Source organism: Lepus europaeus, chromosome 20 (genome assembly GCF_033115175.1).
Source record: "Lepus europaeus isolate LE1 chromosome 20, mLepTim1.pri, whole genome shotgun sequence".
NCBI classification, from domain to species: Eukaryota; Metazoa; Chordata; class Mammalia; order Lagomorpha; family Leporidae; genus Lepus; species Lepus europaeus.
In genome coordinates this window covers 51,727,353-51,755,001 of record NC_084846.1, presented here as the reverse complement: position 1 = coordinate 51,755,001, position 27,649 = coordinate 51,727,353, and the positions used below count along the sequence as shown (strand labels likewise).

The 27,649-nt window shown below is 43.1% G+C and overlaps 1 protein-coding gene across 5 annotated transcripts in view; it reads left to right on the top strand.

Moving 5' to 3' along the window:
• Positions 1-27,649, top strand: part of DYNC1I1 (dynein cytoplasmic 1 intermediate chain 1) — a 341,106-nt gene that overhangs the window by 275,504 nt on the left and 37,953 nt on the right. The window lies entirely within an intron of this gene.

Genomic DNA, 27,649 nt, shown 5'->3' with positions numbered 1-27,649 from the left:
GCGAGCCCAGACTGCCCCAGCGGTAGTCAAGGCTTTCTCAGTCTGTTTCTTATTTTTGATTACATGGGTTATGTTTAGCAATATTCTGATTATAAAACAAAATCAAAGTTGAAGCTGAAATTCTCCTTCACCAACAGGAACCCACCCTCAACCTCCCCTTCCTTGTCTCTCAGTGCTTTCCCACTCATCAGCCCGGTGTCAACCTTCTGGGACTTTGTAGTGCTTACTCATTGACCTATGTACCTATCAAAACATAAGATGTGCAACTTGGGTTGTTTGGATTTTGTGTTGTGTTTTGCAAGGCGGTGAGGGTGGTGGGTTGGTTTCTGGAGGCTTTGAAGTTTTCACGTCTGATAAAGGCCCCTGCATGATGTGTGTTGTGAAAGGTAATTCTTGCTGTGTTTGAGAGCAAGAAGCAAAGGGCATCTGAGAGGACGGGGCAGTGGTCCAGGGGAGAGATGAGAGTGACACAGGCCTGTAGCTTTGGGTGGAGAGAAGTCGATGGATTGAGAACCATTCTGAGAGAGAAACCACAGAAACTGACAATTGATATGATGTAAGGACGGTGAAAAAAGGAGTCAGCAACAGAGAACCTGGGTTGATGGGCAGTGCTACCGGGATTTCCGGTGATATCACTGCCCCAGAGAGCACCAGGGCATGCAAGCAAAGAGCTATGCTTGTGTTGAGTTACGGTGCCCAGGATATGGCCTTTCGGGATCTCTCTAGGCAGGTTGTTATGAGGGACAAAGGGGAGACTAGTGGGCTGCAGGTGTGTGATTAGCAGTGTCAGAATAGCAATAATACTCATAAAGGGGAGTGGGTTTTAAAACAAGCACGAAGACTCAACTTGGAAAAAAAAGGAATAACTAGGAAAGAAGCAGGAGAAATGAAACTGGACAGATTTAAAAGGAACCCCAGGAATTGGATAAAATTTAGAATTTTGTGTGTGGCTTCGTGAGTATCAGTGGAGACAACCAAGGTAAGAGGTCAGAGACGGCTCTTCCCTGTCTGAAAAGATGCACAGCTACATTTATGTGGGAAATGCAAACAAAAAGCAAATGAGGAAGCCTGTCTTGGGCTATCAAGTTGACAAAAATAAGTTTTCATCACATACTCTGTGTTGAGGCTGAAAGAAACCAGCCACTGGAAAAGCAAAATGGCACAGCACAGGGAAGGAGGATTTAGCAATACCAAAAAATAGTACATGTTTAACTGAGCAATTCCTGCTTCTCAGAATCCACTCAAAGTAATACAAGGGTACTTCAGAAACTTCATGGACTTCATCATTTTTAAAAAGATTGACTTATTTTTTTGAACAGCTAAGTTAGGAAGAGATAGATCTTCCATCTGCTGGTTCACTCCCCAAATGGCCACAATGGTGGGGGGTAGGCCAGGCTAAACCAGCAACCTGGAACTCCATCCAGGTGTCCCATGTGGTTGGCAGGGGCCCAAGCACTTGGACCATGTACCACTACTTTCCCAGGGACATCAGCAGGAAGCTGGATCAGAAGTGGAGCAGCCAGGACACGAATTTGCACCCATAAGGGATGCTGGCATCATAGGTGGCAGCTTAACCCCATGTACCACAACGCCCACCCTAAATTTCATCATTCTTGCACCAAAATAAATGTATATTTCCATAACATTTTTCCATGAATTTTTTGAAGTACTCTAGTACAAGTAAAAATAAGAATGATATATGTACAATATTCATTAAAAGGTTACTTGAATAACAAAATACTGGAAATGGCCCAAAAGTTTCCATCCATAGGGCACTGTGTGAAACAAAGGTATGGTTGTCCACACCGGGGAGTACTATTCAGGTACAGGAAAAAGCAAAGACTTCTACATACTGCTATGGAGTGATCTCTAGGTTATCCTTTGAAATGAGGAAGATAAGGCAGAAAGAAGTATAAATAATATGCTGGCATTTGTGTTCAGAGGTGTATTTAAATGTTTAATATTTATATATTTATAAAGTACACAGACACATGGAGGAAGGATCTGAAAGAAACAAAGATAATAGCCAAACTTCTTTGAATATATTTTTTTTGTACATTTAAATTTGGAACCATGTAAATAGTTTACATAATTATGAAACAAAATTTAAAATCAGTCCTTAAAAAAAACTTAACGTGAAATAAATCAAGTTTAGTGTGGTTCCAATTGGTGGCAAAACCTTACAGTAAGGAATGACTGGAAGTGATTTCAGTCTGTTTTGAGTATACATTCCCAGAGGATATATTTACCATTTTTAAAATTATTTTTAAGGAATACAAATCATACAACTTTAGAAATATTCTTCCCACTATACCTGCCCTCGCACCCACACTCCCACTCCTCCTCCTCCTTCCCTCTCCCCTTCTCAGTCTCATTCTCCATTAAGATTCATTTTCAATTAACTTTGTACACAAAAGACCAATTCTATACTGAGTAAAGATTTCAACAGTTATCACACACATACACACACAAAACTGAGAACTAGTTTTACAGTTAACTCATAATATAACTCATTGAGGACAGAGGTCCTGCATGGGGAGTTGTTGCATCATGACACCTATTGTTAATTTAACAACACACTTATGTATGATGTCAGTGACCACCCGAGGCTCTTGACATGAGTTGCCAAGGATATGGAAGCTTTTTGAGTCCACAAACTCTGTAGTATTTAGACAAGAGCATAAGCAAAGTTGAAGTTATCTTCTCCCTTCAGAGGAAAGTGCATCCTTCTTTGATGGCCACTCTTTCTGCTGTGGTCTCACTCAGAGATCCTTCATGTAGAACATTTTTTGTCACAGTTTTTTGGCTTTTTATGCCTGAAATGCTCTTGCGGGCTTTCCAGCCAAACCAGAAAAACTTAAGGGCTGATTCTGATGTGGGAGTGCTACTTAAAGCAATTGTCATTCTATGAGTCTGTTTTGTGGACTGCTTCCCATGTTGGAACATTCTCTCCTTTTTAATTCTATTATTACCAGACACTTGATCCTATTAATATGATCACTTTAACACCTACTCCTATCTATATGTTCTTTTTAACAATTAATATGATCACCTTGACAAAATGCATTTTTACCACCAAGATGAATGAGATTGGAGTCCCATGACAAGTTTTTAAATTGTACCAATAGAAGCAAATCAATAGGAATGTATGTATGCAGATCTATACACCTTTACAGTTACAAACTACCTCCTCCCTCTCTTATTCCCACTCTCATTTTTTACTGAGGTCCTTCCTCAATGGACATTATACACATGATTAACTCTGTTGGGAGTTCAACAAATAGTATGCAGAAAACAAAAATAAAAAAGCAAAAAACTGTTCCTTGACAGTCAAGATGAGGGCAGCTCAAGTCATCCCTTCTTGAAGTGTCAATTTCATTCTACAGATTTCATTTTAGGTGCTCTATTAGTTGTTACAGGTCAGGGAGAACATATTGTATTTGTCCCTTTGGGACTGGCTTATTTGACTAAGTGTGACGTTTTCCAGATTCATCCGTTTTGTTGCAAATGACCAGATTTCATTTTTTTACCACTGTGTAGTATTCCATAGTGTACATATCCCATAATTTTTTCAGCCAGTCTTCAGTTGACAGGCATTTAGGTTGATTCTATGACTTAGCTATTGTGAATCAAGCTGTAATAAACATGGTGGTGCAGATAACACTTTTGTTGACTGATTTCATTTCCCTTGGGTAAATTCGGAGGAGTGGGATCATATAGTAGGGATGTATTCAGATTTCTGAGGTATCTCCAAACAGTCTTCCATAGTGGCCTTACCGGTTTGCATTCCCACCAACAGTGAATTGGGGTACCTTTTTCCCCACATCCTCACCAGCATTTGTTGTTTGTTGATTTCTGTATGAAAACCAAGTCTAATGGGAGTGAGGTGAAACCTCATTGTGGTTTTGATTTGCATTTCCCTGACAGCTAGTGATCCTGAACATTTTTTCATGTGTCTGTTGGCCATTTGGATCTCCTCTTTTGGAAGATGTCTGTTTAAGTCCTTTGCCAATCTCTTAACTGAGTTGTTTTGTTGTGGAGTTTCTTGATCTCTTTGGAGATTCTGGTTATTAATCCTTTATCAGTTGCATAGTTTGCAGATAACTTCTCCTATTCTGCTTCTTCAATTTCCTGAGTGTTTCTTTTGCATATAGAAACTTCTCAACTTGATGTAATCCCATTTGTTAATTTGGCTTTCCCTGCCTGTGCCTCTGGGGTCTTTTCCAAGAAGTCTTTGCCTATGCCAGTGTTGTGCAGGGTTTCCCCAATGTTCTCTAATAATTTGATGGTGTTGGGTCATAAATTTAGATCTTTAATCCAGGTTGAGGGGATTTTTGTAAGGTGTAAGGTAGGGTCTTGCTTCTTACTTCTGCATGTGGAAATCCAGTTTCCCAGCACCATTTGTTGAAGAAACTGTCCTTGCTCCAAGGATTGGTTTTCACTCCTTGGTCACATATAAGTTGGTTGGGGCCGGCACTCTGGCTCACTTGGTTAATCCTCTGCCTTGCAGCACCTGCATCCCATATGGGCACTGGGTTCTAGTCCTGGTTGCTCCTCTTCCAGTCCAGCTCTCTGCTGTGGCCCAGGAGGGCAGTAGAGGATGGCCCAAGTGCTTGGGTCCCTGCACCCACATGGGAGACCAGGGGAAAGCACCTGGCTCCTGGCTTCGGATCAGTGCAGTTCCAGCTGTAGTGGCCATTTGGGGAGGGAACCAACAGAAGGAAGACCTTTCTTTCCATCTCTCTCACTATCTATGACTCTGCCTGTCAAATTAAAAATATATATATATATAAGTTGGTTGCAGATGTTTGGATTGATTTCTGGCATTTCTATTCTGTTCCATTAGTCTATCCATCTATTTTTGTATCAGTATCAGACTGTTTTGATTATACTTGCCTTGTAGTATATCTTGAAACCTGGTATTGTGATGCCTACAGCTTTGTTTTTGTTGTATAAGATTGCTTTAGCTATTCAAGGTCTCCTGTGTTTCCATATGCATTTCAGCAATATTTTTTCTACATCTGAGAAGAATGTCTTTGGTATTTTGATCAGTATTGCATCAAATTTTTAAATTGTTTTTGGAAGAATGGACATTTTGATGGTATTGATTCTTCCAAGCCATGAGCATAGAAAATTTTCCATTTTTTTGTACCTTCTTCTATTTCTTACTTTAATGTTTTGTAATTCTCATCATAGAGACCTTTGGTTAAATTGATTATGAGGTGTTTGAATTTTTTTGTAGCTATTGTGAATGGGATTGATCTTAGCAATTTTTTCTCAGCTGCATCTGTATATAAAAAGGCTGTTGATTTTTGTATATTGACTTTATATCCTGCCACTTTACACCAAACTCTTCTATGAGTTCCAATAGTCTATTAGGGGAGTCTTCTGGATCCCTTGTAAATAGAATCATATCATCTGCAAATAGGGATAGTTTGACTTCTTCCTTTCCAATTTGTATCCCTTTGATTTCTTTTTCTTGCCTAATGGCTCTGGTTAAAACTTGCAGGGCTATATTGAATAGCAGTGGTGAGAGTGGGAATGCTTCCAACTTTTCCCCATTCAATAGGGCGCTCGCCATGGGTTTGTCAAATTGCCTTGATTGTGCTGAGGAATGTTCCCTCTATACCCAGTTTGCTTAGGGTTGTCATCATGAAATGGTATTGTATTTTATCAAATGCTTTCTCTGCATCTATTGAGATAATCATATGGTTTTTGTTCTGTAGTTTGTTAATATGATGTATCACATTGATTGATTTGCAAATGTTGAACCATCCTTGCATACCTGGGATAAATCCCATTTGATCTGGGGTGAATGATCTTTCTGATGTGTCATTGGATTCAATTGGATAGAATTTTGTTGAGGATTTTTGTGTCTATGTTCATCAGGGAAATTGGTCTATAATTCTCTTTCTCTGTTGTATCTTTTTTAGGTTTAGGAATTAAGGTGATGCTGGCTTTATAGAAAGAATTTGGGAGAACTCCTTCCCTTTCAATTGTTCTGAATAACTTGAGAAGAATTGGAGTTAGTTCTTCTTTTAATGTCTGGTAGAATTCAGCAGTGAAGTCATCCAGTCCTGGGCTTTTCTTTGTTGGGAGGGCCTTTATTACCAATTCAATTTCTGTCTTGGTTATGGGTCTGTTTAGGTTTCCTATGTCTTCATGGCTCAATTTAAAAAGGTTGTATGTGTCCAGGAATCTACCCATTTCTTCTAGGTTTCCCAGTTGTAGTAATTTCTGATGATTCTTTTTATTTCTGTGGTGTCTGTTGTTACAGTTCCTGTTTCATCTCTAAATGCACTGATTTGGGTCTTCCCCTTCCTTTTTTTGGTTAGTTAGGCCAATGGTATATCAATTTAGTTTATTTTTTCAAAAAAACAGCTCTTTGTTTTGCTGATCTTTTGTGTTTTTTTAATCAATTTTGTTGGTTTTCTAATTTTAATTATCTTTTCCCTACTAGTTTTGGGTTCAGTTTCTGTTGTTTTTCTAGATCCTTGAGATGTATTGAAAGCTCATTTAATTGGTGCCTTTCCAATTTCTTGATGTAGGCACCAATTGCTATAAACTTTCTTCTTAACACTTCTTTTGCTGTATCATAAGTTTTGCTATGTTGTTGTCTGCATTTACTTTCAGAAATTTTTTTATTTCTCTTTTGATTTCTTCTATGACCCACTGTTCATTTAAGAGCATGTTGTTTAGTCTTCATGTGTTTACATATGTTCTAAAGATTCCTGAGTTGCTGATTTCTAGCTTCACTCTATCGTGATCCAAGAAGATGCATGGCATCATTTCGATTTTTTTTTAATTTGCTTAGACTTGTTCTATGGCCGAGTATGTGGTCAATCCTAGAGGAAGATTCATACACTGGTGAGAAGAATGTGGATTCTGCAACTGTAGGATGAAAAGTTTTGTAAATATCTGTTAGGTCCATTTGGTCTATATAACTCTGCTATTTCCTTGCTGATTTTCTGTCTGGTTGATCTGTCCATTTACAGGATGTGTATTATTGAGGTCTCCATTACTATTGTATTGGAGTCTGTCTCCCTTTAAATCCATTTACATCTCTTTTAAATAGCCAGGTGCCCTGTAATTAGGTGCATAAACATTTAAAATAGTCATATATTCCTGTTGAATTGATCTCTTAATCATTACACAGTGCCCTTCTTTGTCTCTTTTATCAGTTTTTGTGTTAAAGTCTATTTTGTTGATATTAGGGTGGCTACACCAGCTCTTTTTGGTTTCTGTTGGCATGGGATATTTTTTTCCATCCTTTCACTTTCAGTCTGCATACAACCTTGTTGGTGAGATGTGTTTCTTGTAGGCAGCAAATAGATGGGTTTTGTTTTTGAATCCATTCAGTCTTTACCTTTTAACTGGAGAGTTGAGACCATTTGTATTCAAGGAGACTATTGATAAGTAACAACTTTGCCTTGCCATTTTTCCAAAAATATTCCTATTTTTTTTTTTTACTTTGAATTTCCTTTGAACTTTTACTGGGAGATTTTCTTCATTTTGCTTCTTTTGTAGTGATAACCATGTTTTTGTGTGTAGCACATCCTTAAGTGTCTTTTGCAGGGCTGGGTGGTTGGTGAAAATTTTTTTTAATTTCTGTTTATTACAGAAGATCTGTATTTCACCTTCATTTATAAATGACTGCTTTGCAGGGTATGGTATTCTGGGTTGACAATTTTTTTTCTCTTCAAACTTGGACTGTATCTCACCACTCTCCTAGCCTGTAAAGTCTCTGATGAGAAGTCTGCTATGAGTCTAATTGGAGATACTCTGAAAGTAATCTGACATTTCTCTCATGCACATTTTAGAATCTTTTCTTTATGTTTTACTGTGGTGAGTTTGATTACAATGTGTTGTGCTGAAGATCTTTTCTGGTCATGTCTATTAGGAGTTCTATGTGCTTCCAGTACTTGGATGTCCCTTTCTCCAAATTAGGCAAGTTTTCTGTTATTTCACTAAAAAGGCCTTCTAATCCTTTCTCTTTCCATGCCTTCAGGTACTCCTAACACCCATAGTTGGGTCATTTGATAGTATCCTTTAAATTCCCAACAGTGTTTTTTAGTTTCCTAATTTCCTCTTCTTGTTTTTGGTTTGACTGCATAATTTCCTGTACTTTGTTTTCTAAGTCTGATATTCTTTCTTCTGCTTCACTGATTCTGTTGTTAAGGTTTTTCACTAAAGTTTTTATTTTTTCTATTCTTCATTTCATTTTGATTTCTCTTTAAGATCTCAATTTCATGGGAGAAATTTTTTTTCATGTCCTGAACAGATTTCAGTAGTTTATGCATTTGTTTCTGATTACTTCTATGTAATCTTATGATCAATTTTTTGAATTCCATGTCTTGCATTTCTTCAGTCTTGTCATCTTCACATTCTGGTGTTGAAGTGTTTTGTTCTTTTGGGGATGTCATACTATCTTCCTTTTCTTGTTTCTCAAATTGATGCATTTGTTATTCGGCATTTATGGAGATGCTCATTGGTGTCATCTTTGTTTTTTCACTGTGGTAGTTTTTATCTTTGTACTATTCCTCTGTAGTTAAGTGGAATGTCTGCTTTCAGTGGATATCTAGAGGCTTGTAGTAGGTGTGGCCAGGGATCTCTGTTCAGTTCTACAGGGTGAAGGTGACATACCCAGATTTAGCATCCCCCTTTTTTTTTATGAGAAGGGAAGTTTATTCTGCTCAGCTGAGCTCTTCTCTTCAAAGGGGATCAGTTCCTGAGCTCTAACCCCAGTGGGTATAATATTCATCCTCTGTGCCATAAGGACCACGCCAAGTCCTCATTGTAATCTCAGATTCCCCAGCAATGTCCCTCACCAGGTAACCAGGGAGCCCTGAGCTTGTGGAATCTCCCGCAGTGACTGCCCAAATTGCCAGCCACACCATGAGTCCTCCCACACAGCCTGTTTTTTTCACAGTCCCGGTACACAGGCCACCCACAGTCATGAGCACCCAGCCTCCTGTTAGTTCTCCCCACCAGAGTCTGGAATCTCCACTTAGCTGGTTGCTGGGTGTGGACACAAGCTGGTGCAGCTGTTATATATGTCCAAGATGGTGCATGCTCTATCAGCTTGTTATAGGATGCTATTGTAAAGTGATTGGAGAGAGAGAAATGTGTCCCTTTTTTTCCCCCCTCCTCTAGTTTGGCAGGTAAATATCCCAAACAGGGCTCCAAGCCATATTCCCTCTAGGCTCTTCCTGCAGTTTTATCACCAGTGGCCTGGGCTGCTGTGGTCTGTTCTCGCCTCACTTTCCAACACTAGTGTGTAGGCTCTCGGCTCCTGGAATCCTGAGTTTTGGGCATGCCTGCCATCCACATAGGTCCTCCACGTCCCTCTAATTTACATAGTTTCCTCTGCCATTTTCTCCCTAATTCTTCACTGAGACTCTCTCCACTTTTTTTAAACCATCTTTTAGACTAGAGCAGTAAGCTCTCTCCCTACTCCGCATCTTGGAACTCTTGCCCACAAAGGATATGTTTTAAAGATTAAAACAAAAATTTCTGAAATAATTCCTCACCTGTTGCTGGTGGTTCTATTGTTGCTGCTACTCTGAGATTGTTGAGTGTGTTGTGCTGTCAGATTAACTACATGATGATGCTAGTGTCAGAACTGAGATTATTTGCTTGATTGAAAGTAGATACGGTTGTATGAAGTTGAGTAACAACTCTGTCATAATCCTGAATTTGAATTGCAAACACCAGTAAGAACTCATGGTTTTACACTTAAATATAGAAGGAGCAGGCATTTGGCATAACATTAAGCTACCTCTTGAGATATACATATCCTATCAGAGTGCTCGGGTCCCAACCCCAGCTTTGCTCTTCATTCTATCTTCCTACTAATGCAGACCGTGGGAAATTAAGTAGTTGGGTCCCTGCAACCCATGTGAGAAATCTGCAATGAGTTACCAGCTCCTGGCTCAGCCCCAACTGTTGCAGGCATATGAGGAGGGAAGGGGTGGATTGGAGCACATGCTTTCTGCCTTTTAAATAGATAGAATAAATTAATAATTTAAAATAAAACTATGTATCATTTATCATTTATATACACAGTCATTGTTCTATCTGCCAAAAAAATGTAGAAATAATGAACACTAAAAGCAATGATGTTCCTGGTGCCCTATGTGTGCTCCTTAAATATAAACTCCAGTAAAAGAAACCGGAGATCCTGAAAGAAATGACTGGTTTTAGGTCTGGAGCAATAACTGTGTAAAATTTTGCATATCAGATAGTAATTTGTCACAACAGAAATCAAGAAAGGTACGAAACTGCAACATTCTTGTCAAAGGGTTTATAAGCCAAGATGAAAAACTTCTATCCCAAGAATGCCCATCAGATTATTAGGTTCATCAGGAATGAGTTCATGATGATGCTTAAAACATAAGCAAAGTAATTGGTTATTATTGGTCACCTTTGGTGCAAACTGAGCAAATCAATTCATTTTGAAAATCAGTTAGATAGGCCTGCGCTGCGGCTCAATAGGCTAATCCTCCGCCTGTGGCACCAGCACACCGGGTTCTAGTCCTGGTCAGGGTGCCGGATTCTGTCCTGGTTGCCCTTCTTCCAGGCCAGCTCTGCTGTGGCCTGGGAGTGCAGTGGAGGATGGCCCAAGTCCTTGGGCCCTGCACCCACATGGAAGACCAGGAGAAGCACCTGGCTCCTGGCTTCGGATCAGTGCGATGCACCGGCTGCAGCGCGCCGGCCATGGCGGCCATTGGAGGGCGAACCAATGGCAAAAAAGGAAGACCTTTCTCTCTGCCTGTCTCTCACTGTCCACTCTGCCTGTCAAAAAAAAAAAAAAAGATAAAAAACTCAAACATTTATTCTGTCTACATGATTTATACTTCAGTGTTGCTACTTAATAAGAGGAAAATGTTGCTTTATGAAAATATCTCCGCTAACATTGGAATAAGAAATGGTAGAATTTGAATATCATCATTTTGTAACCCCTAATGATCTAGGCTATAATCATTACTGATAATATAAGGGAACTTCAAAAAGTGTGTTGAATTTAAAAGCAGTCTCCATTTTCTATGATTTTGTTAAAGTCCCTGTGTGTTATAAAAGTAGAAACAGCCTTCCTAATGATGAAAGGCAACAATGCCACTTTGAAATAGGTTGCCCCCCCCCCAAAAGCAAATCTGAATCTTATCAATCTTCCACACCTCTGAATTTGGGGGCCATGGGAGATCCAAGTGCCAAATGGTAAATTACACTACAGAGATGCTGTCAACCGAGTCCACACTGGGGGGCGGGGGGGGGGGGGTCTGTAGGACAACTGATTCCATTTCTGCAAAAACAACCACAAAGATTTTCAGAGGCAAATATATAATATATATACACATATACATACATATATATACATCTATAAAAGTGGAAACTTTATCAAAACAGAATAAAACAAACTTAGAAACATGTTCTTTTTCTTTTTTCAACAAGGAAGAAACATTTCAACCAATTTCAAAATATGGATCTTATGTAGATCCTGATTCAAACTATCAATCAAAATATCCAGAAGACTCTAGAGAACTGTCAATACTGACCTCTATTTGATGAGATCTGTGAATTACTATTTTAGGTGTGATAATTATGATGGTCATTGTACGCGACTCAACTACTTAGGGATGCATATTGAAATAGTTACAGAAGAAATCGTATGTCAGTGATTTGCTTCAAAATAAGCAGGTTTGAAAGGGGAGAGCATATGACTACAGGGGAATAAGATTGGCCATGCGTTGAAAGTTATTGAACCTGGATGATTGATGTGATTCTATTTATGAATATGTTTGAAATTTTCTATAATAAACTAGAAACAGAAGAGGATGGACTAGGTAACAGTGAGAAACACATCAGTGAAGTGACATCAGAACTTACAATATGTTCATTTTATTTACCCACAGAGAAGCCACTGGTGCCCATGGCAAATGCCATTTCTTTGGAGTATGAGGAGGGTGGGACATGAACTCCAGTTGGGCTAAAGAGTGTGTAGAAAGTGAGGAAGCATTGAAGAAAAATGAGTGATTTTCTTAATTCCTTTCATTTTTGACATTATACTCTTAAGGATATTGCTGTTGGGAAGAAGCAGATTAGAACAAGTTCACCATGTAAGATAGAGAACGGAACCTATAAATGTTGGTAAGAATGGAGCTGCAGCATGGACAGGGATGGATGAATCTTAAATATGAGCAGTGACATCTGTTCTAACAGAACGGGAAGGGCTGGGGTCAGAACTGCGAATGTGTGTAGGTTCAGTGGATGGAAGTACAGCAAACTCTAGGGTGATGGCTTTATTCTCAGTGAGGTAAGAGATTAAATATGATCTTGAGTGGGGAGTGGAGGCAGCCAGTAGGGGAGAATCGGAAGAACTAATTAGAAAATCTCAAGTGGGCTCGGGGGTATAAATCCTCAGGGATGATTTCCTCCAGGAGAGCTTGGCAGTGCCGATGCGGGCGTGGGTGAGGGGACACACAGATGGCTTGGAGGTGGGGCCTAGCACAGTGTGATGGGAGGAGGGTAGAGCATGGATTTGGAGCTATGGATAAAAAAGTGTTTGATGTTATAGATGAAGGATTCTGAGCTGGAGAAGAAAGGAAATGAAAACAGACAGGAGAAAGTAAAGAGAGCAAGAGATTGGAAGTTCCTATAAGATCAAAGAAGAGGGATGAAGGAAGTAATTGAGTAAGAGAGTTAGTAAAATAAGATTGTTAGAAGGTGGGATGGTGAGATTTAGTATTTCACACTTGGAATAGTTCCAAGTGGTTAAAAAAAAAAAAAAGGATGTGGCCATGTGCGTAGCTGAAGCTCAGTGAAGGTGAAACTCCCTGGAGATGAGCAGCATGGGGGAACAGAAGGTCAAGGTGCTTTGGGCTTTGGATTAGACCAGGACAATGGCTAGTCTAAGTGGGGAAGGAGACAGGGATCACAGTGCTGAAGTCCTCAATGAGTTAGGAGAGATCGGGAGGGATAAAGGGCAGTACAGACAAATGGGCTGAGCTTGGAAGAAGCAAGACTGTACCAGAGACTGAGAGAGCAGTGAAATCACCCCGGGGTGCACGTAGGAAGCAGACCCTGGGATGATTTGGAACAGGGCACACCGTAATGAGCAGCTTCTACTGGGGAGATGGTAGGGGAGGCAGTGAGCTTATGGTAGAGCCGGGAGGGCTTCCAATGAGAAGGCTGAGGATGGAGGCAAAAGAATTTACAATGGAATGAGAGACCCAGGGGGTGGGGAGCACATGGTGGAAACATCTGGAATGTAGGGAGCACGGGTAGTTGACTGAGCTGAAGTAAGTACTGCTAGAGATTTCTAGAAATGCCAAGAGACCCAACCAAGGATGGGGAGCAAGTATACAAAAGAGGGTGCCTGGAATTCAGCATGGGATGCTAATGTTGACAAACTATTACAAGAAGGGTAGCAGGAAGAGAGGATTAAGGCGGGAAGCACTGCCCTTTCTCCACCCCATACCCACCCTACCACACCAAGCTTCATCATCAACCACTGTCGGAGAAGACCTCACCTTGAAGCAGGGACTTTGTAGGAGTGGATTTCCTTTCATTCCAGGCAGTTGAATCAACAAACACACAAACAGCCATTTTGGTCCAAATGGCTGCAAGGTGGGGACCCAGTTAGGCATTCAGGCTGGAACAATAAGTCTATTGTGACTGCGTAGATTGAGTTTTATTTTATAGGTGATGACAAGGCATTGTAGGAGACAAAGTTTGGCCGGAGCCGTGGCTCAACAGGCTAATCCTCCGCCTTGTGGCACCGGCACACCGGGTTCTAGTCCAGGTTGGGGAGCCGGATTCTATCCCGGTTGCCCCTCTTCCAGGCCAGCTCTCTGCTATGGCCCGGGAAGGCAGTGGAGGATGGCCCAAGTGCTTGAGCCCTGCACCCGCATGGGAGATCGGGAGAAGCACCTGGCTCCTGGCTTTGGATCAGCACGATGTGCCGGCCGCAGCGGCCATTGGAGGGTGAACCAACGGCAAAAAGGAAGACCTTTCTCTCTCTCTCTCTCACTATCCACTCTGCCTGTCAAAAAAAAAATAAATAAAAAATAAAAATTTTTTAAAAAGGAGACAAAGTTTAATTTTAAATGTATTTGCTTTCCAATACTATAGACGATGAATTTGCATGGGTAACCCAAAATCAACATTTATTGACCTCATACTGTATGCAGGGCATTTTGCAAAGTATCTTAAATATATCGATTCATTGAATCTTCACAATAAACCTATGCGTAGATGTTAGTATCTTGTTTTGGAGAAGAGGTAATAGCCACAAGAGAGTTTGTAGCTTGTCTGAAATGCTCGGTGAGTAAGTGGGGAAGCTGGGATTCAAACTCGGGTTTGTGTGATCCCAGAGCTGTTAGCTCCACATCAGCATGCTAAGCCCAGAGGCAGCAAGTCCATTTACAAGCCTGCTTTGGCCTTCCAAGTGAGAGCCGGAATTTAGACTGGGAGCTTGTGGAGGAGAGCAGCAATCCTAGAGATGTAATTCACCAGACGTAACGACCACCTGGCCAGATTGGAGACGACAATCAGTGTTGGTCTGACCATTCTGCAATGGGCCTCTGAATGTAAGGATGGTGGTGCTGCAAGTGAGACAGGAAGAGGAACAGACTGGGGGTGGAGGTGGGTGTGGTCAGGCTGAGGATCCTGGAAATTCCTGGAAGGTAGCTGAAATATTTGAAAGGTACTCCGCTAGTCCACTCAGGCTACTGCAACAAAATACCTTAGACTGGGTAACAGAAGTGGCACTGTTCATTGCTCGTGGTTTTAGAGGCTGGGAAGTCCCCAGTCAAGGCGGCAGCAGATGTAGTATCTGGTGAGGGCCTCAGCTTTGTAGGTGACACCTTCTAGCTGTGTCCTATGGCAGAAGGGGCAAGCAGACACTTAGGAGCTCAAGTCCCACTCACACATGCAGATCCACCACAACCTAATCACCGCCTTTTCATACCATCACCATGGGAATTAACTTGCAACACAAGAAACTGAAACGTTCAGTATATATCCAGGGCAGGTGTTTGGCATAGCAGCTGGGATACTGCTTGGGCTGCCCACTTCCCATATTGTGTTGTATTGTCTGGGCTCTAGGCCTAACTCCAGCTTCCTGCCAGTGCACAGCCTGGGAGACAATGCGTGATGGTGCAGATGGTTGAGCCCCCAGCACCAATGTGGGATTGGGTTCCCAGATTCCAGCTTTTGCTGTTGCAGACATTTGGAGCACAGGCCGGTGGATGAGGAGGGGCCTCTCCTCTCCCTTGATCAATCCATCTCTCGTTCTCTACCTCTCAAACAAATAAAGATTTAAAAAAAAATTTTTTTAACCCATGCATACACAATGTCTTTTAAAAGTTCATGGAAAATGTTATGAAAAAAATCTATGCATGGATTTAAAAATACTTTGCATCAGAGCCAGTGTTGTGGTGCAGTGGGTAAAGCCACCACCTGTGACAACAGCGTCCCAAATGGGCACCGGTTTGAGTCCTGGCTGCTCCACTTCGGATCTAGCACCCTTCTAATGGCCAAGAAAAGCAATGGAAGATGGCCCAAGTATTTGGGCCCCTGCCACCCAGCAGGGAGACCCAGATGAAACCCCTGGCTTCGGCCTGACCCAGCACTGGATGCTGAGGCCATCTGGGGAGCAAACCATTGGACGGAATATCTGTCTCTGCCTCCCCCACTCCCTCTCTATAACTCTGACTTTAAGTAAATAAATCTTGGAGTAGGTTATCATAATAAACTTATCTTTTTGTTATATTTTTCAACCTTTTGAAGTACCGTCATGCAATTGGCTATCTATTCCAAAGGAAGAAACAGTGCGATCTGAATTGAAAGGGACATTGAGTACAAGCCTGGAACCACTGAGGCAGAATACTCATCGGAGACCATGGTAAAGGCCTGTGAGCACCAGAAATGTCAAGGGACACACAGATGGGAAAGGCAGGCTGACGGTCACGCTGACCTCAGAGAGCAATTTCAGTGGAGAGGTGGGGGGAGGAGATTATGGGTGGTTTAAGAGAGAGGAAGGAAGACAATGCACCCAGTAAGTACGAACCATGCTTGGAGACGTTAGGCTGTGCAGAGGGCAAGGATGAGCTGGAAGGTTGGGTCAAGAAATCATTTGGGTATTAGACTGAGAGACCAGAGTGTGTATGTGGCGAGGAGAGGAGGGGGGAGAGGAGTGGAGCCAAGAAAAAGTGTTGGTTGATCAATAAATAATAATGTGTGAGTTACAGTTGGAGAAAGGTGATTGAGGGGCACGTGTGAGAGAGCAAGGGTTGGGGTAGGGAGCAGAGCTTACCGGTAGGGCGAGTGGAGGGGAGTGGGGGATGGGAGAAGGGCCCTACTTTCCCCAGGAAGTCACGGCACAGTGATCTGCTGACAGTGCTGGGAGTGGGGTGTGGTAGGGAGAGGAAGGAGGTTTAGACCAGGTCTGGTGAGAGGTGGGACAGAGACTTGACTCCAGAGGGGTCTGAGCTGCTCGGATTGGAGGACCTGATGCGGCTGGTTACCGCAAACGCGCTTCCTGAGGGGTGTCTGACTTGAGCTTTGCAAGGCGGTGAGTAGGGTGTCAGGAGCTGTGTCGAGTTGCTGCTGGTGAATCTCGGGTCTTCTGAAGCCGCCTGCTTCTGATGCTCAAAGCTCCTGACTATTGCCCCCACCTTCAGGCAGGTCGGGATATCTCCGTGCAGTGCTTGTAAACCAGCGGTTCTCGGGGTGTGCTGCCCCGCTCAGCATTGCCTGGGATTTTACTAGAAGTGCACGTTCTCTGGGGACCAGCATTGTGCCCAGGGGGTTAAGCTGCTGTGACAGCAGCGTCCCACATCAGAATGCTGGCTTGTGTCCTGGCTGTTCTGCTTCCCATCTGTTCTGCTTCCCATCCAGCTTCCTACCAGGTGCCTGGGAAGGCAGGGGAAGATGGCCCATGTACTGAGGCCCCTGCCACCCATGTGGGAAACCAGGATGGAGCCCGTGGCTTCAGTCTAGCCCAGACCTGGCTGTTGCAGCCATTTAAGGCGTGAACCAACAGATTGATGATTCATTCATTTCCTCCCTCCCTCCCTCCCTCCCTCCCTCTCTCTTTCTCTCTGTGTGTGTCTTTCAAATAAACATATATATAGAAAAAAGGGAAGATTCTCTGGACCTCGCCAAGGACTTTTGTGTCAAAATCCCTGGGACTGGGGCCCAGCAATCTGTTTTGCCCAAGGCCTCAGGTCATCTGGATGCTGCTGAGATATAAGAGTGTGCTCTATGCTTTGTGAAGCTCTGGTTCTAACTCCCCGTCCTAGAGACCCCACGGGGTAGTCAGTAACCTTCAGCGAATCCCCCCTTCTCCCCAGGGTGTGTTAGAAAACCAGGGAGTTAGTTTGGGGTTCAGGCATAAGAATGAAAAGCAGTGTTCCACACCAACCACGTTTCCTGATGCACTTAATATGCTACTTGTTCTAGCCAAGGGTTTGTCCTGCAAATGTGTTTGAAATCCCAAATTAACTATAACTTCCTGTGGTGTACAAGAAATGGCGCTTATGCTCCAAACTCCTGACAGCAGGGACTGGTGTCTTTCTCCTCTCCTTAATATGGACAAGCATGAAATGTAAAGCAAACAGATGATGGCTGAAAATAACCTATGACTTAATAAATAAGACAAAGTGAGAAAATAAGTGTTGTTTCAAAAGTATCCAAAACCAAGGTTTTGGGCTTTTCTCAGTCTTACAGAATTTTCAAAGAACTGTAGAACTGACAAATGGATCAGTATTCATTCCCTTTCTAATAGTAATGGTTACCTTGTCTTTATTTTAAACTCAGAGTAGCTTGCAGTCATTTTATCAATTAAAAGTGATGGTTATTATATTAGGATCTCAATAAACAGATCAATGATAACCTCACCCTTCAGCTTGTGAATTAAATAACAAATGATATAAAAAGCTGACACTAAGAAATAAGAATTTGAGTTAGCCATGAATCAAATTTTTCAAAAAAGTTCCAATATATTATTTAGTTCACAAAAGTAACTCAAGATCACCAGAAGAAGTTCAAAGGCAAACCAGACAACCGGCCAGCATTGCAACAATGAACATTGTCTACACGCTGCTGACCGAGAGTTCACACCTCGAACACTAACATAAAATACTAGGAAAGAATGCATTTGGGGAGAGTGTCACACTGGACTTGGCACACTCAGGGCCATGAACGTGATCTGGAAGCCCGCAGTATAGTCTGTAATCATTTATTCTGGTTTAATAACATGACTTCCAGAGATAGGTTGCCCTTCACTTGCAAAGCAAAACCTCTCTACACAGAGTTTTTAAAATACTGACATTAAATGTAAAAGTGTATTTTAGGGAAGACGCAATCGGCATCAATTCCCTTTGTGGTTTGAATGATCAATACTGGTTTTATTGCAGTTTCCCCTGAGTATTGAGCAGGTTGAGTTTGTGACCTGGGAAAGGAGGAATATAATCCTGCATATTTGGGGGGCAGTTGGGGTGCTAAGGAGTCCTCAAAAGAGTGGATTGGGCTTTTAAAAATGTTTTTTAAATTTATTTTTTTTAGCTTTTATTTAGTAAATATAAATTTCCAAAGTACAGTTTATGAATTACAATGGCTTTTTCCCCCACAACTTCCCTCCCACCTGCATCTCCCACTCCCTCTCCCATTCCATTCACATCAGGATTCATTTTCAATTGTCTTTATGTACAGAAGCTCAATTTAGTATATATTAAGTAAAGATTTCAACAGTTTGCACCCACACAGAACATAAAGTGTAAAATACTGTTTCAGTACTAGTTATAGCATTAATTCACATTGAACAACACATTTAAGGACAGAGATCCTACATGAGGAGTAAGTGCATAGTGACTCCTGTTGTTGACTTAACAAATTGACATTCTTGTTTATGGCATCAGTAATCTCCCTAGGCTCTTGTCATGAGTTTCCAAGGCTATGGAAGCCTTTTTTTTTTTTTTTTTTTTTTTGACAGGCAGAGTGGACAGAGAGAGACAGACAGAGAGAAAGGTCTTCCTTTTGCCATTGGTTCACCCTCCAATGGCCGCCGTGGCCGGCGCACTGCGGCCGGCAAACCGCGCTGCTCCGAAGGCGGGAGCCAGGTGCTTCTCCTGGTCTCCCGTGGGGTTCAGGGCCCAAGCACTTGGGCCATCCTCCACTGCACTCCCTGGCCACAGCAGAGAGCTGGCCTGGAAGAGGGGCAACCGGGACAGAATCCGGCGCCCCTACCAGGACTAGAACCTGGTGTGCTGGCGCCGCTAGGCAGAGGATTAGCCTGTTGAGCCACGGCGCTGGCCCTGGAAGCCTTTTGAGTTCGCCAACTTCAATCTTATCTAGACAAGGTCATGGTCAAAGTAGAAGTTCTCTCCTCCCTTCAGAGAAAGGTACCTCTTCCTTTGATGGCCCCGTTCTTTCTACTGGGATCTCACTCACAGAGATCTTTCATTAAGGTTTGTTTTTTTTTGTTTTGTTTTTTTTTTTTTTTTTTTGCCAGAGTGTCTTGGCTTTCCATGCCTAAAATACTCTCATGGGCTCTTCAGCCAGATCCGAATGCCTTAAGGGCTGATTCTGAGGCCAGAGTGCTGTTTAGGGCATTTGCCATTCTACGAGTCTGCTGTGTATCCCGCTTCCCATGTTGGATCGTTCTCTCCCTTTTTGATTCTATCAGTTAGTATTAGCAGACACTAGTCTTGTTTATGGGTTCCCTTTGACTCTTAGACCTATTAGTATGATCAATTGTGAAATGAACTTGATCACTTGGACTAGTGAGGTGGCATTGGTACATGCCACCTTGATGGGATTGTATTGGAATCCCCTGGCACGTTTCTAACTCCACCATTTGGAAAGTCAGAGTTACACAGAAGGAGAGGCAGAAAGAGAGAGAGCTCTTCCATCTGCTGATTCACCCCCCAGTTGGCTGCAACGGCCAGAGCTGCACCAATCCAAAGCTAGGAGCTTCTTCTGGGTCTCCCACATGGGTTCAGGGGCCCAAGGACTTGGGCCATCTTCTGCTTTCCCAGGCCATAGCAGAGAGCTGGATTGGAAGAGGAGCAGCCGGGACTCGAACCCGCACCCCTATGGGATGCTGGCACTGCAGGTGGCGGCTTTACCTGCTACTCCACAGTTCAAGCCCCATGGCTTGAGTTCTGAACACCACATTGCTGATAAGTGGAATTTTACCTGCCCAGTGGTATCAAAGAATCTTGAAAATGGAGAATGATTCTTCTGGTTTTACTAGCTAAGTTGACTTACTAAGGAAAGGAAGCAATCGCCGCATTAGTGACAAATTCCTCCTTTTCTCTTTCTCTCTCTTTAGCCAGAAAGTTAAGGCAACCTCATTAAAAGCACCTCTTTTCTTACTACTCTTTAGCATCATCAACCATTTTTGATCCTGAGTTTTGTTCATCATATTAATTATCAACATGTTTTGTTTTGACTTCACTCAAGATACCATGTTGAGGGGAATAGAAGTGGTAAATTATAGGGCTCTTATCCTCATAGATAGAGCAAAAATGTAACAATGTGTAAGAAAAACTATTGCATGTGGTTACGACAGATGGAGCACTGGAGTTTGCAGGTGGATAGGTGGCAGTCAGTTAGACGTATTCTAATTGAGTCTTGGGGGTGGTGGGACCCGGAAGATACTCAAGTAACCCTGGCTCTCAGCAGAAGCCACGCTGCAAATTTGCCCGCTTTGATTTCTTCCTATGTGGCCTGAATTCCTCTTCCCTTCAATGCATAGAAAAAAAATCAAACAAAATGCAAATTCCACTCTGTCTTCTGCCTTTTCCCACCACACTGCAGTTTTACCTTCCACAATCTATCGCCATGATCACTGTTCCGCTTGCCCTGCGAAAGTTGCTCTGATCTCCTCCTGGCCTGTGCCAGTGGTCACCTTGCCATTTTCATTCTGTTTGATGACTTTGCTGCTTTCATAGTGCTGATGACTCCCATGGGACATCCTGCTTTAAAGGCATCAGTGCGGCTGCTTCTAGAGTACAGTAAAGCTGCCTGCTTCGGTCAATCCTGGATGATCTTTTTGAAAACAGCAAAAATGCATTTCCTGAATAGTGCCTGCTGAGTACCAACTCTTACCTTTCACTGTATCTCAGCACATTAGGCTTCCCATCCATCAAAAATGCTGGAGTCGATGCTTAGAAATAAAGTATGTACTCTTGGCTGGATTAAAACATTCATTATTCCACTCAGCTTCTCTGTTTGCTGAGGTTTTGGATAATTTTTTTTTCCTGTGCTGTAGTTTAGCTTAGTGGCTAGACAAGTTATGAGCCTTTGGACTTGTTATCATTGCATTCAGCTTGGAAAGTTTCAGTGGATTCCAGTTAAACATTGGGTTAATATTTGTTTTGGTCTCAGTGCAGCTGCCTGTGGATTTAGGATCCTGATACTGTCGCGTATTTGCCAGGGCTGTCCCTTTCTGTAGACTTCAAAGAGTTTATGTTTCTTCTGCTTACACTGATACTATCTTCTAAATCCTTTCTACACTAGACGTTTGGGCCTTGACATTTGGTTCCTTTATTAGAGCCGGGCAGGTATACGGCCTGACTTCGCCCACGCGTGGATATTTGATGTGGCTCTTGGACAGTGCCGTGGGTCTCTCATCCAGGAACCTTTCACAGTGCACATTTGATGAATGGAAATCCCTGGCTTCCTCTGAGCGCATCTTGTTATTGTATATTCTGTCCTAGCTTCCCCATACATCTCAGGACTCTGAACTGAACAGAACAGTGTCTCAGAATGGAATTTTCTAAGTGACTGAGGCGTGACAGCTTTGCACCAATTAACAAGATGCCCTTCATGGCCGCGAAGCTGCTGCTTGGAACAACTGCGTTCCCTGGCAGAGTGGCTGGTGTGAACCCCGGCTCTGCTCTGCGTTCCCGCTAATGAGCACCCTGGGAACAACAGGTGATGGCTCAGGTGCGTGGGTCCCTACCTCCCACGTGGGAAACCCAGACTGCGGTCCTGGCTCAGGGCTTTGGCCTGGCCCATGGTAGCTGTTGTGGACATTTGGGGAGCAAACCAGCAGATGGAAAGATATTCTCATTCATTCTCCCTCTCTCCCTCTTTCAAATAAATAAAAAGTAAAAGATAGTCTTCAATTTTCCACTGATTTCTGTGAAATCAACAAATAAGTATTATCTGTCTAAAGGTAATTATTTTCCCCTTAGCTAGTAGAAAAGAATGGTAATTTGCTTTTGTTGTGAATAAAGATTGGGAATACTTTTTCCCTAAGGAACAACAGAAAATTACCTTTCACAAGTACTCACTAAAAATGATTACTGTAATAAATGTTAAATACAGCAAGATTATAAATAATATACTGGTAAAAAAAAAAAAAAAAAAAACATTCGTCCGCTGACATCTGTGAGTATGCAACTGAGATAGAGCCGTCACCCTTTCTGTACAAGACTGAGCGCTCTTGAAGAGTAGGCCCAGATCTTGTGTCTGCACCCCTGGTACCTGGCCTAGTGTTGCGTATCAGGTAGGCACTTCCTCAATCCTGTTATTATACAGACGCTAATAAACCCTGGGATTATGTTTTAAAGACACATTGAAGACCTACTATAGCAAATGTCTAGTTAACAGTGGTTTTGAGCACGGAGATCCATAGCCGTACTTTAGAGATATAATAGTTAGGGGCAGGTGTTACGGCACAGCAGGTGAAGCCTCTGCGTGGGACACCCAGTCCTTATTGGAATTGGAGTGCCTGTTGCAGACCTGGCTGCTCTGCTTCTCACCCAGCTTCCCACGGATGCACCCTGGGAAGCAGCAGATGATGGCTCAAGGGCGTGGGCCCCTGCCATCCACAGAGGAGATAGAGTACCAGGCTCCTGACTTTGGCCTGGCCCGGCCCTGGTTGTGCAGGCACTCAAGGAGTGAACCAGTGGATTGAAGATCTCTTTCGTTCTGTCACTTTGCCTTCCAAGTGGATGAAAATAAATAACACACAAATATTTTTTTAAAAAAAAGAAAGGTAATACTTAGAAAAATTAGGTTAAGTGTTAGGGCTCCTCTAGGAAATAGTTAAGAAACTATAGGATTGAGGTGGGAAAAAACCAAAGCAACCATCTTAGAGTGCCTTCTTAAATAGTTACCTTGCATAGGAAGGGAGTAGAATCTAATTCATTCTGCGGACTGTCGTAAAGAGCGGAGCCACGGCCAGCGCTGTGGCTCAATAGGCTAATCCTCTGCCTGTGGCACCAGCATACCGGGTTCTAGTCCTGGTTGGGGCGCCAGATTCTGTCCAGGTTGCTCCTCTTCCAGTCCAGCTCTCTGCTGTGGCCCGGGAGTGCAGTGGAGGATGGCCCAAGTGCTTGGGCCCTACACCCCATGGGAGACCAGGAGAAGCACCTGGCTCCTGGCTTCGGATCAGCACAGTGCGCCAGCCACAGCACGCCGGCTGCAGCGGCCATTGGGGGGTGAACCAATGGAAAAGGAAGACCTTTCTCTCTCTCTCTCTCTCACTGTCCACTCTGCCTGTCAAAAAAAAAATGGGGCCACTAGGATATGTGTCCTCAGCTGCCCTCCCTACTCAAGAGGGCGTTTGTCTAAGGGAGGGAGGGAAGAGCGTGCTGGCTCGGGGGCATGGGCCCTGGGCAGTCACTTCCTGGCGAGCTGTAGCCCATCACACACAGGACTGATCTTTCTAAAGACCCCTCACATAGGCTGTGGTTCCTTCCAGGAGATGAGGGCTGGAGCACCCTCTAAGGTGTGGTTCCCAAGAGAAATTCCTGTCTCAGGTTGAGGTGATGCAGAAGGGATGAAGGGGAAAGCTCCAAGGGGCCTTGGCCAAGGCAGTGACCTCCAAGCCAAGGTATAAAGCAGGTGAACCAAGTACGTGGAAACACAGGTAGCCTGTGGTGCCAGGAGCTGGCTCCCCTCTGACCGTGGCAAGAGTGACAGCTTAGGGGGACCTCATCGTCACCCCCTGGATGTCCCACAGAGTGGGGGTGGACACGAGGGACATCCCACCTTCCCCTAGGTGGTTTCCATGGAGTTGGAGCAATGTCTCACATCTGGTGATGGCTCTATCATGTTGCCAGCATCGTCCGTGTCCACATTCACCCATCCCAGAACACAGCCCATGGATCCCTAGCTCAATGTCCCTTCCTCGGGTTTTTGATGCACTGGAGCCACCACACTGACGAGGGTTCATTCTTGCAACCTTTGCTGAAGCTCCCCCTCGGGACTCACCACTGTGCCTAAATGTGCAGTGTAGCCTGATTGTCATGAGTCGTCGCATGACCCTGCACACTGCGTTTCACAGAACACTTACCTGACTGCAGTTGTGCGCTGCCGTCACACCACCATAGGTGTATCTTACAGATAGATCACCATGTGACACCTTGTCTGGATCCTTAGGGAACTGTCTCCTCTGATCCTCCTGCTCGCTTGGTGTCAGCTTTCTTCTACACTGTATTTTCAATTGATCTTTTTTATTGGCTTATGATTGTTTTCAAGTTTTGGAGCCAAACACTCACTTGTTGGAGCCAAATACTCGCTTGTTCGTCCTTGATTCTAACAACTTCTATCACTACTTCTTTGAATCCTCATCCAGTGTCGCGTGAATATTTTCACACCCATTCCCCCAAGTGTTCACTACTTAAAAGAGATGTAAGTGGGATAACACAAGAAAGTGGAGGTACGTCCATTCATCTTAGATACAAGGAAAGAACATGCAGGAGTTTCTTGGTAAATTCTAATACCAATTACTTTTATGATATCTACACAAGTATACTTCTTCAGCTTGTTTGGCAATTTAGTACATAATTATGCATCTTTTTTTTTTCAGAGTAGCATATTGCATTGTTCTTTATCCTGTGTCTACACGTGTTACTCTGCCAATATTATGCACAATATGGAATGAGTAGAGTTTTCCAATTAGGAGAAATTACTTTATTAACTTGGGACAGCATATATGAGGAGGTCATTCTCATTCTTCTGTTACTTTGTAAAGAGTAAATAAGAACTTTATAGTGGAAAAGTAAATATAATCAATCTTTAAAAACCCTCCTTTTTCCTTCCAAAGTGGAGTAACCAGCCTTCCCATAAATCCTGGGGAACCAGACCTCAGTGTTTACTACTGGAAGCTCACCAGCTCTGTGGAAGTTTCTGGAAAGGAATGTTGTGGAATTGGCAATACAGTGAAATAGCTTTCTCTCCTGTCCCCTGGTTCATTGGCTTGAACTAAGCCCAAGTCAAAAGTAAGAAAAGGTCTCTTAGAATTTGTCAGTTTCCTTCTCACTTAGGATCTTCCTTAATGATGAAAACTTCTTCACTTTTAAACCAGAGCTCCTTCTCCCTCTCTGTCAGGCCCAGCCATGTTACAGGTGCAGGAGGTCACCCATCCAGCGGAGTTCATGGTTGGGAGACTCTGCTTCCACTTATCTATGGGACTTGACTTATACCCGATTGGTTTTTCTCTCCCTCAACTGCCTGCCTTTAACAACAGCCAGTAAATGAGCTGACTTTGCTATTCCTTTGTCATTGGGACCATTTCCTTAATGTAGCAACCCATGGTCCATCAACAGGAAGTGTGTGTGTGAATGTGACCTTGACTCTTCACATCATAGCATTTTGTGTAAATCTCTATCTGTAATAAACTGCAATGGCCATGTTGGTCTCTAGGAATGTCATTCCCTCCACCTTAAAGTCTATCCACTTGGTAAATAGTTCTTTAAGAGCAGAGAATCATCATGTTTTTATTATCAAATTCATGATGAAATTATTACTAACTTCTCTGTGCTTGTACTCATCCTTCCTTACATAACCTTCCTTGGTAATCTTCCTAAAATATATCTCTCATTATGCCGTCTCTTTATTCTACAACATACGACACTCTCTGTATTCTGTGGAAGCTCTAACAGGCAGTTTTTCAAAAGCAGAAGAAGGAGCTCTGGCATTTAAAAATACTTACAGAAGGAGTTTTTTGTAAGTATCTTTAGCAGGGTGAGCTTTACGATACATTCTTCAAGAATGGGCTAAAACACGGCACGGGACGGTCCTCGGTCTTCCTTGCTGAGAGGTGGGTTCCCAGCCGTGTCCACAGGACCCAGCGTGCTGGAGACGCTGGCTTGTGTCTGCTCCGCTTGGTTTCCTGAGTGTTGCAGGCAGCTCCACCTGCAGTGCAAGAGCAAGCATCTCACCACTAGCCTCACAAGTTCTGAACAGTCTTTCCAACTGGCATTTCCAGTAAGAGCGCAAGACGAGAATGTTTCGAACATCAGGACAGAGATAATTTGAACAACATGATTAATGAACTTGAATCTACTAAAGAGAAAACAGAGGGGCGAGAGGGAAGGAGAAGCAGGAGGGAAGGAGAGAGGGGAGACGGAGACCCAGTGTCCACAGTTCAGAGATGGAGATGTGGGGCTTTAAGAGCCCTGGGAGGAGCTTCGCATGCAGACATGGGCAATGCCAATACCACTTGTTCCTTATGAACAGCTCTTATGTCCCTTACAGAATCATAGCCCATGGAGGGGAATGAGTCAGAGGGGAATGAGAAGATCTGGTTTCAGTCCCAGAAATCAGACCTGAGGATTACTTTGCACATCCCCTGTGGGATTCCCTGCTACAGGGAGGACAAGGGTCAAGAGAGGAGTGATTTGGGGATGGGCATTTGCTGACTGGGATGTCCACATCCCATATGCGAGTGCGTGGGCTTGAGAAATGGCTTCCCTCCCAATTCTAGCTTCCTATTGATACAGACCTGTAAGGCAGTGGCTGATGGCTCACATAGCTGGATTCCTGCCACACATGTGGAGACCTATGATTGACTTCCTAGCTTCTGGCTTCATTCTGGCCCAGCTCTGACTGTTACAGCAATTTGGGGAGTGAACCAGCAGCCATGAGCTGCTTGAAGTCAATGACCACAGTAGCGCCTCTGCTATATATTCCCCATGGCTTGCAGCAGGGCGCTAACTGGCTAATATAGAATATAGGCCAACTGTAGTACATATCATGGCCAATTATATATCAATAAGACTAAGGTACTGGCAGTTATTCTGTGATTAGTAAAATGATAAATTATGAGGTTTTAGATTTATTGCAGGTTATTTCAATCCTCATTTGGGCACCCTAGAGACTGAAACCCGACTGTACCCCCATGGACCTACAGAAACACCTTATCTATTCCATGCTGACATTTCACACCAGTCTGCTCTCCATTACTCACTTTTTTCTACCCATTGATCTTTTCCCCTTCTGTCCAATCAGTTGGACACATGGATGTTCATATATGAACACATGCATGTTTCTATACCAAAGTGCATGTTGTTATTGCAAAACATGTAATAACCTAACAGTGTAAGTTGACATAACATTCTACCATAAAGTAAAAACAAAGACTGCCTTCTGTATCCTACTCCAAAGAATACTTGATCAGTTTATTCATTGATCCAATATCCAACAAGGAGGGAGGAAGGGATGGATGGATTTACTTACTTACTTACTTACTTATTTATTTATTTGACAGTTAGGTTTTCTATCTTCTGGTTTACTCCCCAAATGGCTGCAACGGCCAGAACTGAGCTGATCTGAAGCCAGGAGCTTCTTGCAGGTCTCCCATAGTGGGTGGAGTTAGGCCATCTTCTGCTGCTTTCCCAGGTGTGTT